The sequence below is a fragment of the Alligator mississippiensis genome, chromosome 16 (genome assembly GCF_030867095.1).
Source record: "Alligator mississippiensis isolate rAllMis1 chromosome 16, rAllMis1, whole genome shotgun sequence".
Taxonomy (NCBI): Eukaryota; Metazoa; Chordata; order Crocodylia; family Alligatoridae; genus Alligator; species Alligator mississippiensis.
In genome coordinates this window covers 4,505,361-4,531,158 of record NC_081839.1, presented here as the reverse complement: position 1 = coordinate 4,531,158, position 25,798 = coordinate 4,505,361, and the positions used below count along the sequence as shown (strand labels likewise).

Below are 25,798 nucleotides of genomic sequence, written 5' to 3'. Positions count from 1 at the left end.
ATCCTCCCTGGAGGCAGAGGGGAGACATCATATTGCTGACTCCTGTCTCTCCGTGCCCAGAGAACCCCAAAACCCTTGCAAGGATCCCGCTGCCAGCTGCTTCTCTTGCAAAGAGTCTGGCTGCACCTCAAAGCCCGGACAGGCATCGGTCACCAACTGAGAGAAACCAGATGCCCGTGATGTGGCAGGATCCTCCTTAAAACCTCTTCCCAGTGCCTCTCCCGCCGGCCCGAGCGTTCCCACGGGCCTGTCCAAGCGCCCCCATTCCCTGCATGACGCAGAGCCGAGTTTCACCGAGCCAAGCATCTCCCTGGCCCAGAGCTTGGAAAACTGGGGCAGCAGCAGCTGCCTCTTGCAACGAGGGAGCAGGCAGGTGGCTGGGGCACGCATGGCTCCTGGAGGTCACGGGCTCTCCCTCTAAATCGGCCAAGCGCTTGTTTTCAGGCACGTATTAAAAATAAAGCAACTTTGCAGTTTCTCCTGGGGACATGAGACTCTTTCTGCAGATCCTCTGACAGGGGGATGCGTGGGCAGGCAGTATGTGCTCTAACGGGGGGAGGGATGGAGGAAGTCATCTCCCCCATACATTTCCCCAAGCACACCCTGCTCCCCGCGGGCTGCAATCTTGCACCTGCATCGGGCTCTGAATGAGGTGCAAAGAAAAGGGTCAAGCAAAGAAGAGCCGAGCTCCCAGCCCGGCTGCAATGTGGATTCCTCCCTCCCCCTCCCAGGCTCTCAGATATAACATGAGCTCTCTCCTCCATGCAAACACTCAGGCCGGAGGCTATGCATTTGGAGAGCGGCTCCAGCCAGTTCTAATGCAACTGCAAGCCTGCTCCTTCCCCATTTAAACACAGCTTAAGTGCAGGTATATCGAATGCATAGCAGACAATTGCAACCCAGGCTATAAGGTCCCTAGGGCAAAAAGGCTCCTAGCTCAGGTCTGTGATATACTATTAATTCTCCTGTATACGGACCCAGAGCTGCTCCCCATCCCTTCAGAGCATCTCACATGCGTGGTTGCTTTTCTAGCTGTCATCTAGCAAGATGCTCTCAAAGCCACATTCAGAGGCTTCTGCCACCCGTCTCTCTTCTCCCACCAAGCCCAGCACGGGGAAGGGTAAGAAAGCCCGTCTCTGCTTTGCAGCTTGGTCTGCTCTCAGGCCCAATGGGGCCCTTGGCCTTCACCACGCAGGAAAGCAGATCTAAATACTGGTGAAGCAGTCACCAGACACGAAGGGCTGGGAGGTGGTAAGGAACCCAGAAGAGGGAAGCTGAGAATTTCAGGGGGAAGGAAAAACTTGTATTCTCTCGCACAGCTAGCCCAAAGCCACAAATGGGCGAGTGGGTAGTGTCTACCTGCCCCCTCCCTCCCCTTCCCCACGATCAGCTTTGGCAGGGGGGTTCAAAGATGCAAACAGGGGAATCAAGAAAGGAGAGGTAAAAGCAAGAGCCACCCACCCCATCGCCAGCTGCTCCGCAGATTTTCGAGGGACTCGGAGCACTAGCAAAGGTCTCGCATCCTCCCTGAGCAGCCTTGTGTTAGGAGCAAAGCAGGAAGAGGGCACATGCTTTGACAGCCACTTGGGCCACCAAAAGTGGAGAAACTGGAGTGTGAGGAAGAGCGCTCAAAAGCCACAGGGAAGCAGACAAGCCCACCAAGAGGTTCCCAAGACCAGCCTGGTCCATGGTCCTGCGGGATCCCTCCAGGCTTTCCTTCCCCTGCTCCCCACACCTCACAGCCCCTCAGCCACCTGCCAGAAGGGGCCCCAGGAGCTGATGGATGAAGCTGCAGGTTAACAAATCCAATTTGTCGGACACAAAAGGCAGAGCGTTTCATTTGTGCAGGCTCCCTTTATGAAATTGCTCAGACACTCGAGACGTGAAATGTCACCGTGTCACTGGGTGGCAGATCAGGGCACCTGGAGAGGGAGGAAATTAATCTAACGGTGCCCCTGCAATAGAGGGCCTGCCCCTCCGAAGCCTGGGCAGTGGGGGACAGCATGTCGGACAGCCTGGGAGGAAGCAGGCCATCACCCCCTTCTCTCAGACAGCAAGTGCTGGGAGCAGGGATTTATTTGTGGGTCTAGAGGGGGCCAAGCCCCGAGTCGGACACTGGAATGCAAACGGCCCCTCTGCCTTGCCAGAGATGCCAGTGTGACTCGCCCATGTGGCATTTTTGGGTGAGCACCTTTGTGCTTTCTCTGATGTTGCATCCTGTGAACGGCTGCGAGCCAGGATTCACCTCTGGGCTTGGCAATGACCGTTCCTAGGTCCCTGCCACCTGCTAGGCATCTACCCCATGCCGGTCACCACTTTGGCTACGGCAACTCATTGTGATCCTCTGCTCTTGCCACCCTCTGACTTGGCTCGATCTGCTGGCATCCTCCAGGCGACGCGGTGCCCAAAGCAGGGGGCTGGCCTTGCCACACCTGGGCCTGGTCGGTTGTGCCCAAACGAGCAGTGTGGCCCCGTCTACCACCTCCGGTTCCTTCGCTCAGGTGGCAGAGGCTCACAGACCTGGATCCAGCAGTCTCAGGCATGCTACAGAGCAAAATGGTCACTGCTGACCGGCCTGAGCTGCAATGCTTTCGACTATGCAGCTCAATCTCGGCAGCCCGGCTCTGCCGTTCGCTATCACCTTCAGCCTTTGACGCTGATGCTTTCTAGGATTCTCCCTTCTCTCGTCTCCGGTTACTCCCCTGAGCCCTCCAAGTGAACTGGCTCATGTTTCCTCCTACATCATCCTCCCCAAGGTATCTCGCTGTGCTTCTCTCCATCCCCCCCCTACAACCTTGCTAATGCCACATTTGAGGCCCGCATTGAACGGTACTTGCAAATCTTCCCAGCACCCGAAAATGTTGCAAACGCGCTCTCAATTCCCGATGGCCTCGTGTCAGCAGCAAGGATTCCTGTCCACCCACTCCCCCATCTGCTCGAGCCCAACACAACAGGTCCCAGGCTGGTTGGAGCAATGCCACGGGTTATTCCAGCGTGGCAAGCTCTGAAAGGGGAATGGCGGGGAGGAGGATGACAACTGTGATCTCCAAGGGCACCCGCGGCTCCCGGAAGAGTTGGTACAAGTTTCTAATGCCCCGCAGCAAGAGGAAGAGCCTCGAGAGAGTCACTACACACTCCTCTGGACTGTTACTCAGGTTCCTATGAATCACCAGCCCTTAAACAACCGCAGGCAGCAAATTCACGTTCCTCCTTCCACTGAGCCACCTTCAGCCATCCTGAGCTTTCCAACAGCGAGCCAGTCTTGATCCCGAAGGAAACACTCCTGCAAGTTGCCTCTAGAGCCCAGCTAGGAGCATCTCCAAAACCAAGTGCATTTAGTGGCTGCTGGATAGACTGATCTGGAGGTCACAACCCTCCGTTTATCCCATGAACACAGCTTCGCCAATGCTGCAATACAAGTGGGGCTCAACTCCCGACCTGAAGAAACCCCAGCAGCAAGGGAGAGATCATGCTGGCCTCGCGCAGGCTGATTCATGCCAGAGATGCACACTTTTGGGTCAGTATTTAGGCAGTTTTTAGCCAGCCTCAGGGAGGGCAACGGCTTCCCAACTTGGCCGCCCTAAATCACGGGACGAAAGGTGCTACAGCAAAGAGGCTCCTTTCCAACCCCATCTCCTCGGGGGAGGTAATCTGAGGTCTCCTCACCAGGCTGCTCCAAAGCCAGACACATCCTTTAAACGCCATCTGACGCGACACAAGGCTGAGAGCTCAAGTTTTGCACCCCACCGTTTCAAGTCCTAGCAACGTAAATGATGAAGGTGCCTGGAAATGGAGAGAGCTGATGTATGGCTGGCAGCACGGCTCAGTTCTCCGCGCAGGGCGAGGAGGCTGCATTCCCCAGGCCAGATCTATCAAGCCCACTGACAACATGTTTATTGCAGACACGCACCATTCCAGCAACATCAAAATGTTTAATTGCAGGGGGGAGATTAGCGGCTCCAGGGCTCTGTTCTGCAGCTACAGCCTCTCTCTCGCTCTGCCAGCGCCCGAGACTCCCTGCAGCACGGCCCTGGTTCGACACCAGACAGGCACTGGCCTGAAATGCACTGCTGTTTCCACGCCGTCATGGGACGTTGCAGACAGGGGCTTGGTGCAGTCCCTCTGCTGCTCGTTTCAGTGGGCTGCCCTCCCGGGCCCTAGCAAAGCCGCCCTGCGCTTCCTTGGCTCTCACTGGCATTACCCAACATCTGTGTCCAGATGCAGTTCCAGGCTGCGACGAGCGGTCTCCTTAAACGATGCTCGGCACCGTGCTGCGGGTCACTGCACCAGCCACACACCTTCCCGGACCTTCAGTCTCTAGCTAGAGGCACATCAGGGAAAGAGCAGGTGTGATGGAAACCCCGACCTCTGCACATCCCGAGCTGCCCGAGGGCCCTGTGGATGCCGTCGTAGACGACGTACATTAGAGCAGCGGTGCACAAGGTACAAAGATGCCTCCGGCTGCTGTGCCTCTGACGCGCAGCACGACACTCCTACCTCTTCTCCTATTTCATAGTTGTTAGGGGGCTGGAAGGGACCTTACAGACGATCGGGTCCAGCCCCAATTCGAGGCTGACACCCAGCCTAAAACTCATAGCCTTGGGCTCCCCAAGCCATGACACACCACCAGGAAACTTGCTTAAATGCCATGAAGTAGGTGGCAGTGCCTTAACCATATGCATGGACCTCTTCCATCCTTACCAAGGGGAGTGCTAACCTTCTTTCCTTTCGTACAACACATTGCCCCTTGTTGCACTTTATTCCTCACTTTCCTTCTTGGAGCAGGGTGGAGAAGGCAGGCAAGCCGCAAGGATCAGATACTGGCCCCTGAGCACAGCCCTTGGCCCAAGTCTACTGGCTTGCTGGTATGCGATTGCTGCTCTCTCCTCCCTGGCACTGGGACAATGCAGTGCGTCATGCTAAGGAGCGACAAGATGGGGCAATGCAGGAATCGAATATGAGTAGGAGCAGAGCAGGTCTGGGATTTTCTGGGGTAGCAACCCTACATTATAGGAGACCGCTGCAATGCAAGAAGGGGGCCGGGGGGAGGGAGGGGAATAAAAAAAATTTTTTTTTGTAAAAATCAAGGCCCTTCCCAATGCTGACCTGTCAGTTCTGGCCAGATGCTGCAAATGGCTCGCGGTCCCATCAGCCCCAGCAAGCCTCTCCCCAGTGAGCGGCTGCAGGGAGTGACAGCTCCGAACAGACAAGCGCTCCGTTCCAATTTGTCCCTTCAGTCTGAGCGCTCCAAGCCGGGCGCGGGAGACACTGCAGGCAGGACAGCCTGGTGATTAGATTAAACACGGTGTGTCCTTTGCGATGAGATGTTTTCCGGGGGTGGTATCTCCATCGGGGTGACAGGGGCCGCATGGTTACTTTCAGCGAGCAAGCCTTCTGCAGAGGGCTGCCTGGGATGGAAGCAGGCGGCCAAGATGATGTCGATGATGGTACATGGCTCCTAGCTTGACAAAGCCTGTACAGGAGGCAAGGGGGGGCAACAAAAAAAAAAGGAACAGAAACAAGCCTAGCAATGCAGGCTTGATCCAGTCAACCTGACCCTTTAGGGCTTCCGGGCTCGACTGAGGATAAAAAACAGAGAGGCTTGCTGGATTTCCAAAACAGACTGGAGCCGAGATGCTGCTGGCCAGACACAGAGTCTGAGAATTAAATGCAAGGACAAGTTAATAACCAGCCTGCTCTGAAAAGAGGAAAAGGGAAGAGGACTGACTGCCCTGCCGTTTGGATGGAGGGATTCAACGAGAAGGAGCAGCAGATGGTCCGGCTTCTGCACCAGCAGGTGGGCACACGCGTGCAAAGCCGACAAGGTGACAAGGTTCCCACCGTGCCCTGCAGCTGGGTTAGTCGAGTCTTCCCTCGACGTAAAGGAAATTTCACCAGGAAATAAAGGAATGAGGCTTTATAGGAAGATAGTAGTGCAGCCCACACGCTCTCCCGGGCGCGGCGCCTGATCAGGAGGGTGGACAGAGCACATCGTCGCGGGCAAGAGGCTCTGCATAGTAATGCACCCACCCAAGGTGCATGCTCCCCCACGGGGATGTTCAGCCTTTATGCCCACATTCGTGGGAAGAGGAAAGGACACAGAGGAAGCTACAGCAGCGAAGAGAGGAGAGGAGGGATACGCAGAGTTGGAGGGGGCGCGTTGGCAACGAACTGAACAACAGGGCGGCACTTCCCTCCGTTCTTACAGCGTCTGCCTTTCCGGACGCACTGTTCCGGACGGCTGGCGTTCGTTCCAACGCCTCCTTCTCAACAGCTTCTCCCACACAGGCTTCGCCGTCTGCTCCCCTCCCTCTCCTCGCCTTGCTATTCGGAGAGGCTCCCCCCGAGCCTTGCACTGAACATTCGCAGCTTCCACTTGCCAGCGCCAAATTTCAGGTGGCCCCTCGTCTCTGGTTCTCTGCAAAGGTCACCAAGGCAGGCAGGAGCCAGGTGGCGAATTCCTGGAGTGAATTCACTGATTCACACACTTTTTTTCCTCCTCTACCCTCCCTTCACCAAGTGTGCAAAGCAGAGTGGAGCCCTTAGAAGTGTTACGTGTGACAGTTTTGTACCTGTTTGGGACTAGCTATCACACATCCATGTATGCACATGCTCCGGATCTCAGTGGTGAGCAAGTTCCTCACCAGTGGCAAAGCGAGGGCACGCCAGCCTGCAATGCACCTATGTATTTCTTTAGCCTTGGCTCTGGAAACACCATTTTCCCCCAGTAACAGCAGCTGCAAGAAGCTGAAATGGAAGAGACCCTAGGTAAACACCTGGAGAGCAAGAGAGGGGCTGGCTTCGAGTCTGCTTGACGCTGTGATTCTCAGTAAAACCTTGATAAATGTCACCGAGAGCAAAGAAAAGCCTTTTGCCAAGATTAAATAATTGCAGGGGTTTTTTAATATAGAGGATTTCAAGAGAGGATTTTTTTTTAAAAGAAAGGAGCACACTCAGAAAATGTTATATTTTAAAATAAGTGAACTTTAAAAAAAGAAAAAAAAACCCACCAAAAAGAAAAAGAAACCTGGAGTTGAAAGTATTGCTTATAATTATATTCAGAAGATTAAAGAGCCGTGCAAAGCATTCTGGGTGGCCTCATGCAATGCTTACCGACAAGCTTCAAGAGCACATTTAATGACATTTCATGGAGAAACCTGCAATGAAGTCACATGTAAATGCCTGGTATAATGGTACTTAGAGGTCCCAGTTGAGACCAGGGCCCTGTTGTGCCAAGGACCGTGTTGTACACAGCACGCAGAGTATAAAACTATCAGCAGACGAGGCAAGAGGGGAACTGGCACAGAAGGGAGCCGACTTGCACAGGAACACGTGGGAAGTTGGTAGCACAGACAGCGCCAGGCTGGAAGATAAGAGAGGTGGGGTGGGGAATGCAAGCCTCATGCTTCACAGAATAAACCACCCCCAAAAACGGGGATTTGAAGAGAAGTTTCCCTGTGTGCAGCTCTTTCCAGGACGTGCCCCACCCGGGGGTCTTTTCCCATCGTTGGAAGAATGGGGTGCTGTCAGGAAACCGGACCCTGGACATGGTGGGCTCCTTAATTCTGCCCCCTCCTGCGGCCACATCCTGGCACCAGGTCAGCTCTGGGAGAAGACCAACGATCTTCTTGCACTCCCCCTCCAGGCAGACATCAAAAGTAGGGGGCTGGCAACAGCCCCACCAAGGCTTGCATGAAGTTTGACAAGCATGAATGCAACCCACAGATGGGTATCATCACCAAAACCAAGACGACTGAAATCTCTAGAAAAAGGCAGCAGGAAATGAAGGGATTCGTCCGACTTGAGAGGAGTTTAAAAATCAAGTCTCAATTAAAACAGGCAAGGCAATCCCACTGCCCACCCGGCCCTCTGTGCCGTCTAAAGCAGACACATGGACTGGTGCCTCCTGGGCGAGGCAATGATCTGTAGTGGCAAGACACTGGGCTCGGGCTCAAGAGACCTGCATGCTATTTCTGGCTCTCCGTTTCCTATCACGTGAGCTCTGTCGGTCTCCATTTCCCTCTCCCCTTTCTGTAAAATGGGACAATGATACTACCCCGGGAGCAGTGCTCACAGCACTAGGAATGAAGAGCACCGCAGTGCAAGGGAAAGCCCTGCTATTCTTTTTTCCTAACCTTGCCCAGGAACACTACCAACCTCGGATCAAACTCCAGAGATTAACTCCCTCGCCCCTCCGGTAAATATTGAATGGCGTCAGACGCTGGCTGTCTGCTCCTGCGATCCCCCAGCAGCCTGAGCAGAGGGCCCGGCGAGGCTGCGGAGACCGAAGAAAAGCAAGAGAGAATTCTTAGCTGCAAGGGCCATTTAATATTTTATGCTCCTTCCTTCCCTACTTGTGCACAAGGTCTCAATACACTAACCATCCCTCCTTCCCCTTTCTTTAAAGGGATCTTGCTGCTACTTCTAGGATGCCCAGGACAAGGAGGCTTCCCCACAGCCCTCCGGGTGGGAACACATCCCACAGGCTGGACCGGGACGCAGCGAGGATGAAGACAACCTAATACCGAGGAAAATCGGGTGCTTGTTCCCATCCTGCAAGCCAACAAGGGAAGGCCCTCAGCTGTCAGGAGTGACGCGAGGTCTCCCTGCAGACTTGCTAAGAGCCACTGGAGACGGGTGGGCGGCAGGGATTGCGGAAGGAATCTGGGTCTGACGGAGATCAGAAGAGCAGGATTTGGGAGTCACCGCTCCCTCCTCCACCAGCCGTGCACGGTTTTGGGAAACCTCTCCCCTGTTATCCCCTGGGCTTGGGTCCTCCTGGTTAGGTCACGCAATTCAAGGGCTGGACAATGAAGTAACTAAGAGGTGTAGACAAAAGCCAGCACACAGACTGTGCACACTCACAGACAGAGATATCCTAGGGATGCCCTTATGGCTTGCCACTATCCCAGCAGGGTCCTATTGAGGGTGCTCCTGAACAACCTCCCTTTCGCGAGCCTGCACCTCTCAGGAACAGCTAAATCCGAGAAACATCAAGTTAAGTGGCCTGAGCAGGGTCCTGGGAGCCAGGATTTTCCAAGTTCTGCTGCTGCCCTTAACGAAATGGCTTCCCCTTTTGTAGCTCTAGGGAAGTACTTCAGGCCAGGCTTTTAGAAAGGTATTTAAGGACTTCCCTCCCACTGCACCTTTAAAAATCTGGGCCTTGACCTCCACTTCCTTCCTTCCCCATGGAGTAGCAGGGAGACGGACTGGATGGTTAGAACGCTATAAGCAACGGCTTATTCCCCCTATTAGGCATCTCAGTAAGCATTTTAGATGCCTAAATGCTAAACATAACCCTATTCCACCCAACCCGAGTCCCTGAAAAAACAAGATGCATGCACTTTGCAATAAATCTTCACCACTTCTGCAAGAGGAAGCAATGAGGCCCCAAGCCTCTTCTGCTTTAATGCTTTTTCAGGAACTGAAGCCAGGTGGGGTAGACTCGGGCTTAGAGGTCTCCCATGCACCAGCTGTAGGTCTTCAGCATTGTTAACAGCACCCCCAACTCGCTGGATTTGACCAACAGGAGCGATGTCAAGCTCGCATCATCTTGGCTCGCTTGCAGATGCAGAGCTTGATGTGCATCAAGTCCTCTGAGCTGTGGTCCTGAGGCTTGTCTTAGCTTGCAAGATCCACAGGGCTGGCAAGGCATGTCTCAAGTTTGTGGATGGATGCAGCTGACCACGTTATCCACCATCTGGCCCCTAAGGACAGGGGAGGCTAAGAGAAACTCTCCATTTATATCTAGCAGGGGTATCAGACTCACTTGGGGCTCCAGTTCAGAGCCAGACAAGGCAGCTTCTTGCAGGTCAGATCCAGCCTAGGGCACAAGAGTTGCCTCAGTAGCCACTGCAGCACCGGCAGCGAGGGTCCAAGGGAGCAAGCTGCCAAGTTCGCCATGCCCAGTGGGACCAAAGTGTCCGGGATGCTGCACCAGGCCATAACCCCCCAACTTCCAGTGCCACGTGGTAGCTCAACGGGCCAGACAGAGAGGTCCCACAGGGTGTGCGCTTGACACCCCGATATAGGGAAGTAACCAGCACGACGGAGTTTAGATTCATTGCTCCGATTCTGGGAGCATCCAGGATTTAGAGACAGCTGGCTGTTGCCCCGAGCCAGCTCCTTCTCCTAGATATTAGGGTATGCCATTAGCCTCCAGACCACGGAGAACGGAGAGGAAAACCCACCGCTGAATTCCTCTTCTTGCTGCTTCTAGAAGACCCATCCACTCAGGACCGGACAGTGACTCCGAACTGAACAAGCCTCCAGCTCCCCATCCCAGGATGGCTACAGAGCTCCATGCTGAAGGCACGTCGCTGACCATTCGCTTCTCGATGGATCAGAGCGGAGACTTTTAAATGCAGAGCGACGGCCTGTCCCCACACACAGGCACTGCCAGCTGTGCCAGTGATCTCCGAGACCTGGTCGGTCCTCTTGGCAGCTGGTTTTTCTGGGGGTCCAGCAGTGGAAAAGAGGCGCAGCAAGTTGCACAGCTTAAGAGCCCAGAGGAACGGGGACGACAGGAAATCTCAGTTTAAAAAGGGAAAATGCTACACGTGACCCAAGAAGGAAGAGGAACTGCAAGGACAGGAAAGGGCTTTGGAAAAAGAGAAGTTGAAGAGGTCAAGTTTGTACCACAGGCCTCTGGAGATCTCCAACAGCCTGACTTGCAGGCTGAAGGTCACACCAAGGAGATGCTGGAAGAGGAGACAAGAAGCCAGTTGCAGGGAGCATGGGCTCCTTCCCCCAAGACGAGATGAGGACACCGTACAAAGCATCTTCGCTTCGCTCTCTAGCTCCTCTAGATGGGAACCGTCCCATCGCATGCCGCTGGGGTCCCCTCCAAACACTGGCAGCCATTTCGAACTAAAGACCTCTGCATGCATTGCGAATTTTAAGCTTCCACGTGCCAAAGATATAGGCCTCGCCCTCGGTTTTAGAGACGGAAACGGGGGCAGTGTTGGAGTGACTCAGCCAAGGTGTCTCGCACACGAGGCAGTGCGAGAGGTGGCAATCGAGCCCAGGCGCCCCGACTCCTAACCCCCGCGCTTTCATGGATCATCACTTTGTTCTCACGTCAACACCCTCGCTCCTCCAGTCTGGCTGGCTGATGGAGTCCGACGCCGAGTGCCTGTGATCAGACCTTCCGTGACAATAAAACCAATTAAGAAAGGAATGAAGTGAGCAGCACTTTGAAGCACTGAAGCAAGTCTCGCATTTGCTGGGAGACGGGGGATTCAGAGGCCATTATGCTGCCTTTGGGAGGAGATGCCATCTTAACGCTACCGCTCTGTAAGCTCAGCTCTGCTCCAAAAGGGATGGGGAAACACAGGGGCAAATGCTTCAGGGAAGAACAAGGGGGTGTGGGGGGTTGAGGTGCTTTGGAAACATGCCATGGGCTGCCCCGTGATTTTTGCAGATGCGCAAGGTGAGAGATGCCTACAGCATGAGCCAACCCTCCAAAACTCAGCGTCGTCTTGCCCCTGATTGCATGCCCGACTGCAGAACTGGGGAAAGGGCACCTACTGATGATGACTCAAACTGGGAGGGGTGACAGGACGGGGGCAGGCCAGGACAACAGTGCTCTGGCTTCTATCCCCAGCCCTGTCACTCCTTCTGTGTTTGATTACAGGCAAATTACATGGCTTCTGTGACTCATTTACCTACCTGCAAGCCCGGGGAAGATGCACGAGTGCCAGCGAGTGCTTGGGCAGGTGAGGTTTTGTTTAGACAGCTTGCTCAGACCCTCTGATAAAAGAAACATATCCTTGTCATGCATTAAGACACTATCATGTTCCAACAAACTTTAAAAAAAAAAAGGAAGCGGGTTACCTCTGGCATGCCACCTTCTCAGACAAAACCGAGCTCACGCAAAGGCAGCTACTGTCCAGGATGGATGAGATTTGCTTATTGCTTTACTTATCAGTTAAGCGAGCAATTCTGTAATGCATAAGGAGGGGGAAGAGGGTGGGAAGGGAAGGAACACATCACTGACTCCCTCTTCCAGCTCCAAAATGTATTAATTATCCCCAGGCGGCTTCTGGCAGGGCGGAGAGATGGCTCCCTGATTAGAGATGTTTATCAGTAAACTATAATGAAGGTGGGACACTGACATGGTGATTAATATTATATTTCAGGAAAATTTAAATGAAATGATCCATCATTCCACACGGAAGATCAGCGATGCCTTCTGACAATTGCCAGGCTTGCACAGAACCGCTCTGGTATGGGGGATCTCTGGCACAGCCTGCAATGGACCCAGTCATCTCGGCTTCCTGCTTACAGGGAAGCAGGGATAGATGTAGCCCCAAGGGACAGAGAAAGCACAGTCATTTTAAGAGTCACGCATGCATGCACCGAGGCAGCAGTTTTCACTGGAGCTTTACAAAGACCAAGCAGAGATCCATAAGATCTCCCATTATAGGGAGGGAAATAGTCCCATTTTACAGATGGGGAAAATTAAGGTCTAGAAAAGAAGTCATGAGCTTATGGTTGTGGGACAAAGCAGTGCCACAGCCCAGGAGTTCAGCTCCCAGCACAAAACCGGACAGACAGATTCAAGACTCTTGAACCTGCGTGGCTACAAGTTGCTTTAATGAATAAAGAGCTTTTCCCCCCCCATTTGAATACAGGCTCCAGCTCTACCACAAAGCCTCATCATCTGGGGAAGTCAGACAGCACTCACAGGCTTGTGCAGACTGCAAATTGGAGAAGGAACGAAAAGCAATTCTTCAGCAAAGCGCCGCTCCTAGTTTTGAGGGAGGCTGCACCTCTTAGGAGGACACGGAGGCATTCACTGTCTCCTTCAACTGCAACTGTTCCATATTTTGTTACCTGTTGAATTTTTATATCCACCAAAGGAAAGAAAAAAAAAAGATCTGCTGGGAAAGCAAACACATTAAACAAGGACCGCGCAGGGTATGGAAGCCAGAAAGGCTACAGGCTGCTGAGATCCGGATATGAATGCATTACACATTCATCTGAATTTTAAATACAGAGCATTATGACTGGCGTTCGAGCAACCGCCACAGCAGCCTCAGCACTACGGCTTTTATGGTAATTTACAGGGAGTTACCCACAAGGCCTTGCAATAGAGAGATTTTCTTGGCAGCCTTCCTAAACTAACTTTTATAGGTTAGCGTACGAGTAGACAGAAGTGGTTAAGAAAAAATAAAATGGTAACCACAAAAGGGGGAGAATCTGAGCCACCGACCGACGGCCTCTGGTCTGCAAATGGTCCCTGCCCGCCGTGGTCCCTGCCCGCGCAGCTCTACCAGGCTGACCCACGGGGTATCTCAGTGCGTGGACATCCTCATGCATGCCCTGGCTACCCACCTTCAACCCGAACTGTGCTTACTGGCCTGGGGTCCTCTTGCACACGCTCTTGAGACCGACCGTAGAGGCATGTCCTCCATCTGCCACAATCGAGCGTGGCAGTGGGTGCAGGTGGGCAGGCAGAGGTCGCTGCCAGGATATGCTGCTGCCACAAGGCACGCATGCCCAAAGGGCCCTGGAGGAAAGGTTGCATTTTAGGGCATCATCTCTCAGTGGGTTCCCTGCACGGGCAATGGTCCGACCTATCCGGGCTAGGATTCACTGCCATCAAGAGCCATCGTGCGCAGTGATCGGGAGCAAAAGGTGGAAGATGTGTGCATAGGCAACCTCTACTTTCTGTGCAAAACACCTAGCTGAACTGTGCTATTGCTCACCCTGATACAAGGGATGCCACCATAGCCTCCCTGCTCGTCACACACCCACTGGCTGCTGGCTTGGAGAATAATGTCCTTTTTTTTTTTTTTCCACTGAGCTCCCACCCACCCCACAAGCTTTGCCCTAGCCACGTTGGCACTTGGAGGGAAATTCCTTAGTCAACCAGCCCAGTGTCCAAAAGGATGATTCACAAAAAGGCTACGGAGCAGCAGCAGCATCATATCCTTCAGTGCACGATGCCAAGCTCACACCCTATTGCCCATCCCTGAGACAGAAAAAGCTCCCCGCATCCCTGCCTCTTGCCAAACCTCCCCAAGACAGTTTCTACCCTGTGCATTTAAGCAAGGACAGTGTATCCCCACCTGCTTCTCCCAGTGGGAAGGGGCTCAGCTGCTTTACTGACCCACCTCCACGCTGTCACTGCTTTCCCTACATCCCGAACGATCCCGGTCAGGGGTGAAACATGGAAACCGCCGCTCGGTTTCCTCCGACCTGCACCCATTCGACAGACAGAAAGGAAAGGATCACCACTCTGCCCCAAGTCAGGGACAGCGAGGCAGAAAGGCACCAATAAAGAGAGGAAGGGGTCATCAGGAGGGAAAAAAAATCCCAATGCATGCAAGCTAAGAAGTGCTGCCCGTTTCAATCCCAGGAGAATTAAAGCAAGAGCATTTTGGGAAGGCAGATTTCAAAAGTGCAAGTTCTTCTTTTTTTTTCTTTTTTCTCTAAGCAAAGCTTCCAACCCGAGAGCACGGAGCGGCGGTCTGCAACCAAGTAAAACGGGCTAATCCCGTTTCATTGCGAGAAATGCAGAAAAAGCACAATACAAGGAGCTGTAGAGGAGATGCCCCTCCCGCAAACCGCCCCCAGACTCTTTCAGGTTTAATTATCTATAGCAGTGATTAGCAACACAAGGACTTTAATACATTTCTTCTTCTTTGCTGTGTCCCTTTAAGTAACTAGCCCAAAGAGAAAGATGTTATGATAGGGCTGAACCGTGTCTCGAACGCTGCATTTTAAACAGGACAGCTGTTTCTCGAGACGGGCTTATGGGGAAATCAAGCACATATCAAAGTGTCACTTGTCCCCCCAACCTCCCCTTCAAGCCATTTCAAAAGCTGCAACCATTGAGCCAAGGCGAGCAACGCACTGGCACAGTGACACTTCTCCTAGAGAGCGAGCGCGCTTTGCCTCCGGCCTTGTGCCTTATGTACCCAGAGCACGTGGTTAGCTGGTGTAACTACGCATCTCATAACGAGTTTACTGTCTGCAAAAAAGTAACATATAAAAAAAAATTAAACCATATTATATTCAAGCCAAAATATTCTCGAATTCAGACTCTAGTACGTTCCCCCCTTAGCAGAGTCCCTTTAGACGCACCAGGAACTATATAGAAAACTTCTAGGGTGGTAAGAAACAAGGCATCCCAGAGTACTTGGGGTTAAATTATTTAAACCCACATACAAAGTTTACTTACTGGGAATTTTAAGACCTGAGAAAGACCAGAGCACTGCTTTATAAGTGCCTATTTGCAGTGCAAAAAAAAAAGTGGCAACACAACACTGGATAAATTCCAGCCTATAAGCCCCCAATAAGGCAACATCTGGGATGCTGGCCCAAGACCAGGGTGATAATGCAAAAGAGAAAGGCAGCAGGAATGAGTTCACAGCTCCCGGGAGGCTTTGTGCACGTTACGCATGCGATGCAAGGCTAGTCCGCATCATAGCCTCTGCATGGGTTCAGACAGTTGCATGGGAAGTCAGTTGGGTTAAACCGGCACAAACTCTGCATGCAGATGCACTTCAGCTGGCTAAACCCCAACGTCAAGTCAGTTTAGTTTCCATCGGCAAGGCGTTGAATTAAATAGTGGCTGAACTAGTTAATAAAGGTCAAACTTAACCAGTCCGTTTTGTTTTTCTAAATCCATTTGGTCAAATCATTGCAAGGTTTCTCTTGGAGACCAACTGTCATGTTTGCAAACTCCATAGGCCTGTTTTAGTTAATTACTTGTGTAACGATTGCCCTTTTGTCTAGCACACTGGGGACTGACTGAGGACTTCCAGAGCTAGAAGTATGACCTGCTACCGCTCAATTCGAAAATGCCACAGCTCTGTAAACGTGCAGTTTTTACAGCCCATTTGTCACTTGTGCAACCGGACCCCGAAGTTCCAGCCCCGTTGTGCTAGGAACTGTCCAAAACACCTACAAAAAAAAAGATGTGCTCTGCCTTGAATACATCTCAATCTAACTATGAGTAACTATAGACAGATGAAAGGAAGCAGCTCATGGTATGAGTGATGCCACAGTAACTAGGGAGAGAGTGGGGGGAAATGAGGCTTAAAAGTCTGCTGCAAGGCAGGATATCACACACCACTGCAGAGAGGGACCACCAGGTCTGATCAGGATGCAGAAGGGAGACAAATGCAAGAAGACCTGGGGAAAAGGCCTGGGTCCCAACACGGAGCGCTGGCCTCCTTTCTCGGTAGGCAGCTGGGCATCAGTAACACCTCCCACATGCCCTCTCCATAGATAAGCTGCAAGGGAAAATAAAGAGTTAACCAATATGGTTGTTAATTGGAGTCTGGGGCAGCTCAGAGGAAGCAATCAGACCGAAATGGATGTGCTCATCAGCATGCATATGCTCTAATACCAGACAGCAAGAGGAGGGGTCAAAAATGCGGCTGAGAGCTTTACCACCCCATCTCTGCCATTAAGCCTTCAGATACCCCCATGTACCTGGGGGTGTTTGTAAGCATGCACTCTCTCATCTCAAGTCTCATCAGGGCCAGGCATAGACACTGCCTCCTAGTCCATCAAATGCACGTGTCGTTGCAAGCCATGGCACCCAGCACATCCAAGCAATGGCCCCTGTCTGAAATCCAACCTGTGCTGTAAGTCGGGCGATGGGGCGAGCAGGTTCCCCAAGGCAGGCTGGGATTTCAAGGCAGCTGCATCACCCCCACTTGCCTCGCCCGGGTCACACCGCAAGGTCTCACCCCCACTCCCACAGGGAGTGCAAGGGAAGCAGACACTGCCTCAAGTCTCTGCAAGGAGTGGGGACCAAGTGACCATCAGCCCCTCCACAGGCAGGCAGCCTTGCAAGCGCTGCCTCCCCGGGAAGATGTCCTGTTGCTAAGCAACTGGCCATCTACAATTATGGCCACAGCATCAAGGAAGCAGAAGAGACAGGAGCCACAACTCGAGGGAGAAGAAACCAACCAACCCCAGAAGACCCCAAAGCTGAAACCCAGGGGCACAGCACAGCTGAAGGTTTAAGGCAGCACTGCCCGCCTAGGTGCAGAGCCTCGGGAAGTTTTTAGGTACCTAACTCCCATTGCCAACAAGGGAGAAATTGGCACTGGCCTCATGGCGAAGGGGATTAATTACAAGTCTTCGGAGTCTCTGCCTGTTTGCATGAACAAAATCGACACACGGAGCGGCGCAGCACGAGAGTGGCGCAGCACGAGAGCGGCGCACGCTAAAACATCTTTGAGCAGCGTTGGCATACGGTACTAAATGACCTTTAAAGCAGCGGGAAATCCTGGGGTTGCACAAGCACAAATGTAGATGGGTTGGCGAAAATGGGAGATTTTGTTTAGTCTACACATGACTGCTGTGTCAGAGGTTGCCATGCAGAGCCCCCTTGCCTGGCCTGCCATGCTGCCCCTAGGTCTCATAGCAGCCCCATGTGGTGTGCACTGGCCCAGCCTTGTATGTGGGGTTCAGGATGGACAATGCACACGATGGGCACCCGTTCCATCTGCTGAGATGCATGCCACGCATAGCGCCTCAATGGAGGCTGTGTGCCCCGGGCACAGCCCAAGTTGGGGCCACATGCAGCATGCATCCCAGGCTGGCCAGAGAACAGGTCTGTGGACCGGTCATGCATCACTTGTCCAACCCACAGAGCCGGATGAGTTTGACACTCCTGCCTTTGAGACCTGGACCATACAGCACAAGAATCATGTTCTGCGCTGTCATCTGGATTTCAGCGCAAGGCACCCATTGATAGCTGTGGGCACTGCTGGAAGACAGCAGCCCTGAGTCGATGTCACCCTGTCCTCCAAAAGAGTAGGAAATAATCTGAACTACATTAATTCATAAAAGAGAGAGGACATGCCACCCAGCACCAGGTCCTGGGAACGATACCAGCCAGCCACACTCTTTGGGAGCTCCACACATCAGCCAAATACGTTCTTGGACAAGCTCTGTGCACCATCCTGTTGTTCTGAAAAAATGAGAGGAAACAAGCTTTGGAAAAACCTTGTATCCCAATACTCATCTTATTCAGGAGGGTCAAGAGGGCAGCGAAGGCTGAAAATTACTTTTCACATTCCCGAGGCTGAAACATTTCCACCCAGCAGTGGGCTAGCGAGACCTCACATCCAGGGCATGCCAAACAGATGCAGACCACAGTCTGTTACATGAGCAGAGCCAGAAAATAATCAGAGACTAGGCAGCTATGGCAAATGTGGACGCCAAATTAGATAAACTGGTAAGCTGAGCAAATGATACTGAAGCTAAAAAATGAAGACCCGGTAGAAGCAGACAGATGCAAGAGATCGGTGATAAGAGCTGGTGGAGGGGGGGAAGCTAGCAAAATCAGACCGCCTAGTTTACTAGGCCACAATGTCAAAGGAAAATAAGTCAAGTTATAAAATAATCAGCACAGATGGACACGGAGCGCACATCAAGAACAGGCAGCTCATTGCCAAAGAAACAGACAGGGAAGGGGAGATCAGAGCCGGCGCCTGCAGAAGCAAGCCCCGGCATTATTGCACTCTAGTGGCAGAGAGGAAAATGGGCTGATTACACCCAATCTGTTTGCATTCTGCAATGTCAGGACTTGATGCACGTTTAGGGTCTTAGTGGAAAAACAAGAGTAAGAAAGACATCTAGAGACTCCCAACCAGCCTTGTCCTACTGAGAGCTGCAGACGCATCCCAACAGCATCCCTGCCTCCAAGAGGCCGTGGTCTAAGTGGAAGTCAGATGCAGGAGGCAAAAGAGGGGAAATGACTTCCCAATGGTGCTTGGAGGCGTCAGGTCTGGCATTGACCTGCCGTGTGACTTTGGGTATTGATCCCTATGGTGGTGCCAGAAAGCAGCAAAGATCTCAGCAGGATGGAGACAGGGAAGGGTAGAGGATCATTGCTGGAGATGGGAGGTTTCGAGGCACCCAACTTACTGGTCGCTGTTGGGTGCTCTTTTAGGGAAATGTTATCTATTCTATGATGAAACCAGACTGGCCAGTTCCACTTTGCTTTCTCATGACAGCTGGGTTTCCTAAATGACATGAGGACATTAGAGTCCTCCACTCCAATACCTGGTTAGACACGGGGAATAGGTATTCCCCGTATTTTAACATGGGGGCAGGGGGCAGAATGGAAAGCACAAAGCTCAAGTTTCATTAAAAAAAGAGAATTAAAACTCAAGATGTAGAAACCGCAAGTAACAGCATCCTTTTTATACAACTCTCTACCGCACATTTAGATGCCAACACTGGCTCAGTCAAAGCTGTCTTCAATTTATCTTTGTAGCCTATGCTGCAGTTGCACAATTTGAACAATTTAAAGCAACACATTTGTGACTGAAACAACAGCTAAGGCTGGGAATGCGAACCACGTGTAGAACAGCACAGAAAAATCACTTCGATGGCCGTGCTGCGTTCTCTCTCACTTCCACCTGGCTTGGAGACCTGGGTGGAAGTGTGGCTGAACCAGAAAGGGACACCGAGGCAGCTCTATAAACATGGTCTGTATTGAGTTAACGAGACAAAAAAGACCTATGTGAGACGTACACAACTATGTTAAGATTTGTGTAGTGGAAAAAGGGTGTTTTTAACTGCATGAATAGCTTACACCAGGAAGGACTCCCATCCAGGCTGATTTCTGGAGCAAGCCCCACCCTTACCACTGTCGTACTCGCTGGGCACATCTACACGTGCATTAATGCGTTTTTCTTAATGCACATTACATTTAGTACCTCCGGGCATTTATACACATACATCTGTCTGCTCTGATGTGCTGGAAATCCAGCGCGTCGGAGCAGACTCAATGAAATCGAGCCGTCTCAATTAAAATCAAGCTGACGCGCCTGGCGCTGCATCACATACATTTGTACAAATGGCGAAAAGTGCATCAGCGCTGAGAAAATGGCGGCGGTGAGCTTTTGAACTAAAACACTTTGGATGCGTTTTAGTTCAAAAGCGCACCGCCGCGATTTTCTCAGCACCAGTGCACATTTCACCCTTTATACTAATGCACGGGCCACAGCATCGGACACTTTTAAAAGCACCCGGTGCCACGGAGCAAGCATGTGTACAAACGCCCTCCAATGCGAAGTACTAAATAAATGCACATTAGGCTGCCCTAATATGCTTTTTAAGTGACACTAATGTGCAGTAGAATAGGCTACTGTGCATCAGTGTAATTGCACAATTTTTTGTGACGCTTTAATGTGCAGTAAAATGGGCTACTGCGCATTAAAGCGCATGTGTAGACATGCCCACTGGGTATTTTGGCCCCGCTGAGTTATGAGCTACCTGGATTCTTATTGCGTGACGGCTGAGCAGGAGTCCCTTTGTTAAGCAATTGAAGGCTCCTCTTGCATGACTAGAAGTATTTATGCCCTTTCCCTTTTGAAATATGGGCCCTGGCCGCACACAGGAAGGAGGAGAGTGCTGCAGTCCCAAGCTGGGTGGGATCTGACAAACCTGGCAGAGTAGAGGAAGAAACACTTTGTCATGCTGCAGTGAACAAGGACTTTCTTCATCATTACCTGCCTAATCAGGAAAATTGGACTTTCTCTTGTCCCCCCTCCTCCCCGCCTTCAGCAGGTGATTAACTGTGTGTGTCAGGCCTAGGGCCGGATTTGGAAAATGTCCAGCCTCCACCTGATTTGGGATATCAAAAGTCGATCTGCTCCAATCCTCCTGAACATGCACAGGGGGTAGAATCTAATTCTAAGCCATCCATTTCCACAAATACCTTTTAAAACAGAAGCCTCGGATAGTTTTCCAAAATCAATAGCACTACATCAGATGCTCTAATGACCTGCCTTGCTGGACATCTGAGATCTCTTTAACCCCAGGTGAAGAAAAAAGGCAATCGAGGGTCTATTTCATTGCAAGAGTCCACTCTTTGTTCCTTCTCTTCATGCAGAAAGGGACGTTTTTCCCCTCGGGACAAAATGAGTAAATATTTTTCTCTACCCCCAAGAGAAAAACCGGATCGCTCCTCCTCGAAAAGCAACAGCTGCATTCAGCCACTCCTCTTCCAAGACCTCTCCTCCATCTCAGTCCAATGAGTCAGTATTTTATTCAACCAATGTTAGTTAAGACTCGCATCAACCCCTGCCAGGCTAAGGAGAGCATTAGCCCCATTGTACAGATGGGCAAACAGTGGCCTGGAGAGATTTAAGAACTCGCTCAAGTTAAAGCGGTCAGGAACAAAACCCAGAGTCCTCTCCCACCCTGATCTCTAGACTGGACTCCCTTTCCAGGACCCGGGAGTCTAGTTTTTAATCACATTACCTCCAAGGGCCACACGATACCTGTACGTAACCCCTCCAGGGACGACCTGTCGCACATAACAAGCTGCTCCCACTCTTCCCCCGAGGGCAGAGCAGGAGTCCCTTTGTTAAGCAAAGTGTTCATGCAACCGAAGGCTCCTCTTGCAGGACTAGAAGTATTTATGCCTTTTCCCTTTTGAAATATAGGCCCTGGCCGCACACAGGAAGGAGGAGCGTGCCAGCAAACTCGTTAATTTATAAATCAATCTGGCAGGGAACAATTAACAGTTTCCAATAATCAATTAGGCAGAAGGAATGCGGCTCGCCCATCCAGGAACTGATCTGAAATATGGCCCCGGTTGTAAGCCCCACCGGTTGGGTGCATTTGGTAATGGAGCGTTCAGCTAATGGCTGCAGACTTGGCAGCTGCTCCACGCATGCCAAACCTCAGCCCCAGGGAGTCCTCGCCGGGCAGCTACGCCCTGCCCCCAGGCCAGGCCGCATCCCGAAATACAGACGACAGCCAGGAGGTCAGGGGACTGCAAGTCGGCTTCCTGCTCCTGACAGCCAGGCAAGCATTGACACTGGCGCTTTCCAGCCTAGGCTCTCTGAAAGGAGACCAAGTCTCCCAAAAACCCTGATGCGGCGAATAGATTATTCCCATGTTACATACAAGGCAAACTGAGGCACAACCCAGGATGCACAGTAAGGCGACAGCCAGGCTGGCACTGCAACCCACGGCTCCCAGCTTCAGATCCAGAGTTTTAGTAACCAGGCAATTCCTCCTCCCCCAGGACACACAGCACAGCGTGCCCAACACTGAGCACCGACTGCGTACGGGTAGCACAGCCCAACCTGGCGAGACTGCGGGTGCAGGATCTCCCCGAGAATACGGGCTCTCCACATATGGATTGCATTAGGACAGGGGTGGGCAAAATGCGGCCCGGGGGCCGGATGCGGCCCGCCAGGCCATTCTATCTGGCCCGTGGGGTCCCTAAAACATTTAGAAAATTAATATTTATCTGCCCTGGGCTGCCTGTCATGCAGTCCTTGATGGCTTGCCAAAACTCAGTCAGTGGCCTTCTGCCCAAAATAATTCCCCGCCCCTGCATTAGGACAACCCCGTTAAACATAAGCAGGCGGAGACCTCCATCCTTCTATTTTTTGCCTTTTGAACAAGAAGCAAACTTGGCAAGTGCCTGTCCCGGGAAGACCAGCAGTAGTCTTAGTACCTTGGAGGAAGAACCTACTGCTCTCCATCCTCTTCCAAAACATGCTCCAGAGACGGTCTTCTCTTCTAGAGTCACTGCAGCCTGCAAGGGCTGTCAAGGGATCAAATCCTACATGAAGTCCAGCTAATAGTGGGCTATGAACCCACTGTGGCTCAAGGACGACAAACCTCTGAAGGGGAGGGAGGGAGAATTGTAAGAAAAGATGTATTCTCTTCTCCAAAATCCCAGCCAGCTCATTGCCTGGAACAGGGAGCAGGGATGCCCGGCACCGGGCTCTGGAATCAATGGAAAGTTATTTTCAGATCCATCCATCCCACCCTTGAGAGAGAGGAGAGGACCGCATTGTCAGCGTGGTCCTACCCCTCCCCACAAAGCAGAGACAGGGATATTCAGAGGAAGGGCGTCCCAATGGTTATAGTGCTATTAGGGACCCAAGACCTGGTTTCGGTTCGACTCTTCTTGTGCCCCTTGGGTAGGTCAACTGCTCCGCTCCTTGCTGCGAGATGGGGGTCGCGGTACTACCCTCCCTCACAGAACATTGTGACCAGACCGCTAAAGACTGCGAGGCATTCAGATTCGAGCGACAGGGGGGCTACAGAAATGCCCCAGACCATGCAGACCGCAGGAGGCCGTTCCCCAGGACGGCTGCACCTTAAACAACATAGGTCTTGGGCAAGAAGCAAAAGCTAGTAAACAAGGCGAGAGAGACAGGAGCAGATGACTTGATGGCAGTCGTGGGGGACAGGGCAGCACCACCCAGACGGTGCCCCAGACTGCCAGGGCACAGTGACCGCACACGCCACCGGTTCATATTCTGCACTGTTCGGAGCCAAGAGGCCGGAAATGCTGCCCTGTCTCGCTGGTGTTATTTTTAGCTAAAGGCTTTTCTCATCCTACATTACATTCTCTCCTATAAATCCTTCCAGAGAGCTGGAGGCAGAAGTCTCCTCCTTCTCAGGAGCTCCATCCTTCCTGCATCTCAGCCCCAAGAGACAGAGTATTCCTCTCCCCATCAGCACAGGGTGACCAGAGACGTCCTATGTTTAGAAGCCACTAAAGCCCATAGCTCAACGCCATGGGGTTACTTCCCCTGGTGTCTTGCTTTTCACGGTCCTTTTGCACAGGCCAGGATAGACTGATGGGGAAGGTAACGGGATTAAACACATTAACTACACTGCTCGCGTTGTACTTTCTGAATCCCAGGCATCCTCCAGAGCCCATCACGCAGAGCCTCTGAAAGGCGGGTGCTTAACAAAACGGAGTTGGGGGGAAATCCTTCTTAAAAAGGAAGGATAGTGGGATCCTCAGTGCCCGAGCAAGCTCGAGCTCAGTTTGTATAGGGATGGGAATAAAAGACCTGGACAAGCTAATGGATTCTGCCTTGCGTCTCAGGCAAATGCTCTCACCCCGCAGGCACAGCCAGGCACCCGGCACATTCGGAGGTGTGACACGGCACTGTGTGCCATGAGTCACTTGTTAATTTGCACCTTGCAAGAAACGGAAAAGTCAATTGCTTTCCAGATTCCCCCCTGAGCTCCATAAATACTGCTCAGAGAGGAGGTGGCTTCTTTCTTTTCTGGAACATTTTGCTTTCTCCGGCCTCTATGGGAACATTACAACAGCGGCTGCGATGTTACCGACTCTGACTGGCTACTGAATAAGCCAGCTCCATTTTACCGCGTGTTAGCTTAAGGGTGACCTGCAGCTCGCGTCGGCTACCGTCGCATCCCCAAGACATCCCACAACCCGCCATTTCCCAGTCCAGGAACCAGGTTCGCCTTCCCTGGGACGCCAAACCAATGGAAACAGTGGCTCCCCCCCACAACCGCACGCTCCGTCTCCGTGACAAACAGCATCCACCTTCAATTTAGGGATGAAGCTGACAAATCAGATAGTAGCCCCCTCATTCTCATCTCCTCCAGATTAACCTTTTTTTTTTAAAGCCTCCTTCAGCCAACCAGCAATGCTCCCCATCACCTAAGCAGCAGTAATGTGGTTTTCACCAACAAGCCTGGATTAGACTTGCATGCCATGAGACCAGCTGGGCAAAATTCAAAGCACCCCCCGCCTCGCCCAGCAATCTGGATGCTGCGACTGGCATCATCATCTTAGTGCAATACAATTGCTGTGCCCACGAAGCAGCTTATGCCAGCCTCTGCAGGCGATACAGCAGCACCAAGTACCTGGAGGAACTTTCGACGGCCAACACCTGCTTCTGCTCTTGGACACGGGGAAAGCTGGAGCTGTTCCCTCCCACGGCTTCAGCTCGGAGCGCAGATTAGAAGCATGCATGCAAAAAAGCGAGAGGGAGAGAGAAAGGGGGATGGCATTGGGAAGCCTCATCAATAATTTCCAGACACGAGGGACGTAACAGGAAGATGCTGCCTTTTATCCTTCCCCTTCGGAAAGTTTACACACACGGCGTTGCAGTTCTGTTGAGCTCACCGGCAGGCTGCAGCTCCCCTGACAGCCAGAGCCCGGCTCCCCCAGGCACACAGAGGAGAAGCCAGCCATAGCTCATAGCAAGACAAGGCAGCCAAGAGCCTGAGGGGCTCCCAAGCCTTGCACGGCGAGCGCAGAGGAAGCAGCCATTGCAGGTTCCTTGGAAACTAGACAGTAGCTTCAAACCAAGGGGAGGATGCATGTGTGCATGGGGTCTGGGGGCGCAGGCAGGCAGCAGCAATGAAGAGCAGGGCACAAAGCCAGGACAACACAGGTAGCCTCCCCGCAGGGCTGATAAAAGCCACTTGCCTTATCGAGACGCTCAGCCCAATCCTTATAGCGTCCGTTACTTGTTCTTTATTGCCCTTGGAGCAAAGTGCTCCAGTCTTTTAGTGCTTTATACTCTTATTCTGACAGCGATGCCAAAGACTAAAAGCAAGAGCAGAGTCTAAGGAGCAAAAAGAAGGTCTGCTCCCAGTGTATTTGGACGGCTCTGCAAAAAAACCCCCAACACCAAACAGCAACAAAAACAGACACCCTCCCCCCATCTCCATCCTAATATTTTCTATTTGTTTTGAATGATTCCATAAATTCTGCCTTAATGCAAGCAGGGGAAAATTGTTCCAAGCTCAAAACATGAAAGCTTTGTCAATTATCTCCCAAACATGCTAGGTTTACATCTCTTTATTTTTAGTACATCTTCGGAAGACGCAGGCATCGCCGATGCAAACGACAGGCTTCAGGGACCCGACAATCACATGCTTCCTTTTCCACAGTAAACAAGTGGTTCTGTGCCGCCAGTCTTCTGGGCGAGAGATAATCCCCTTCCCGAGGAGGGCAGGAGAAGCAAGGCAGGGCTGCAAGACTGGGATTTTGCTCCTTTCTTTCAAGGACCTCGGA

The 25,798-nt window shown here is 52.1% G+C and overlaps 1 protein-coding gene and 1 non-coding gene across 17 annotated transcripts in view; both read right to left on the bottom strand.

Annotated features, from left to right (window-relative positions):
• The window catches only part of PTPRS (protein tyrosine phosphatase receptor type S), a 199,905-nt gene that overhangs the window by 170,165 nt on the left and 3,942 nt on the right, over window positions 1–25,798 (bottom strand). The gene's annotated exons all lie outside the window — the stretch shown is intronic.
• LOC132246665 (U6atac minor spliceosomal RNA) lies at window positions 4,628–4,739 on the bottom strand. Its single transcript, XR_009458077.1, has one exon. It is a non-coding gene; the product is annotated as a U6atac minor spliceosomal RNA (small nuclear RNA).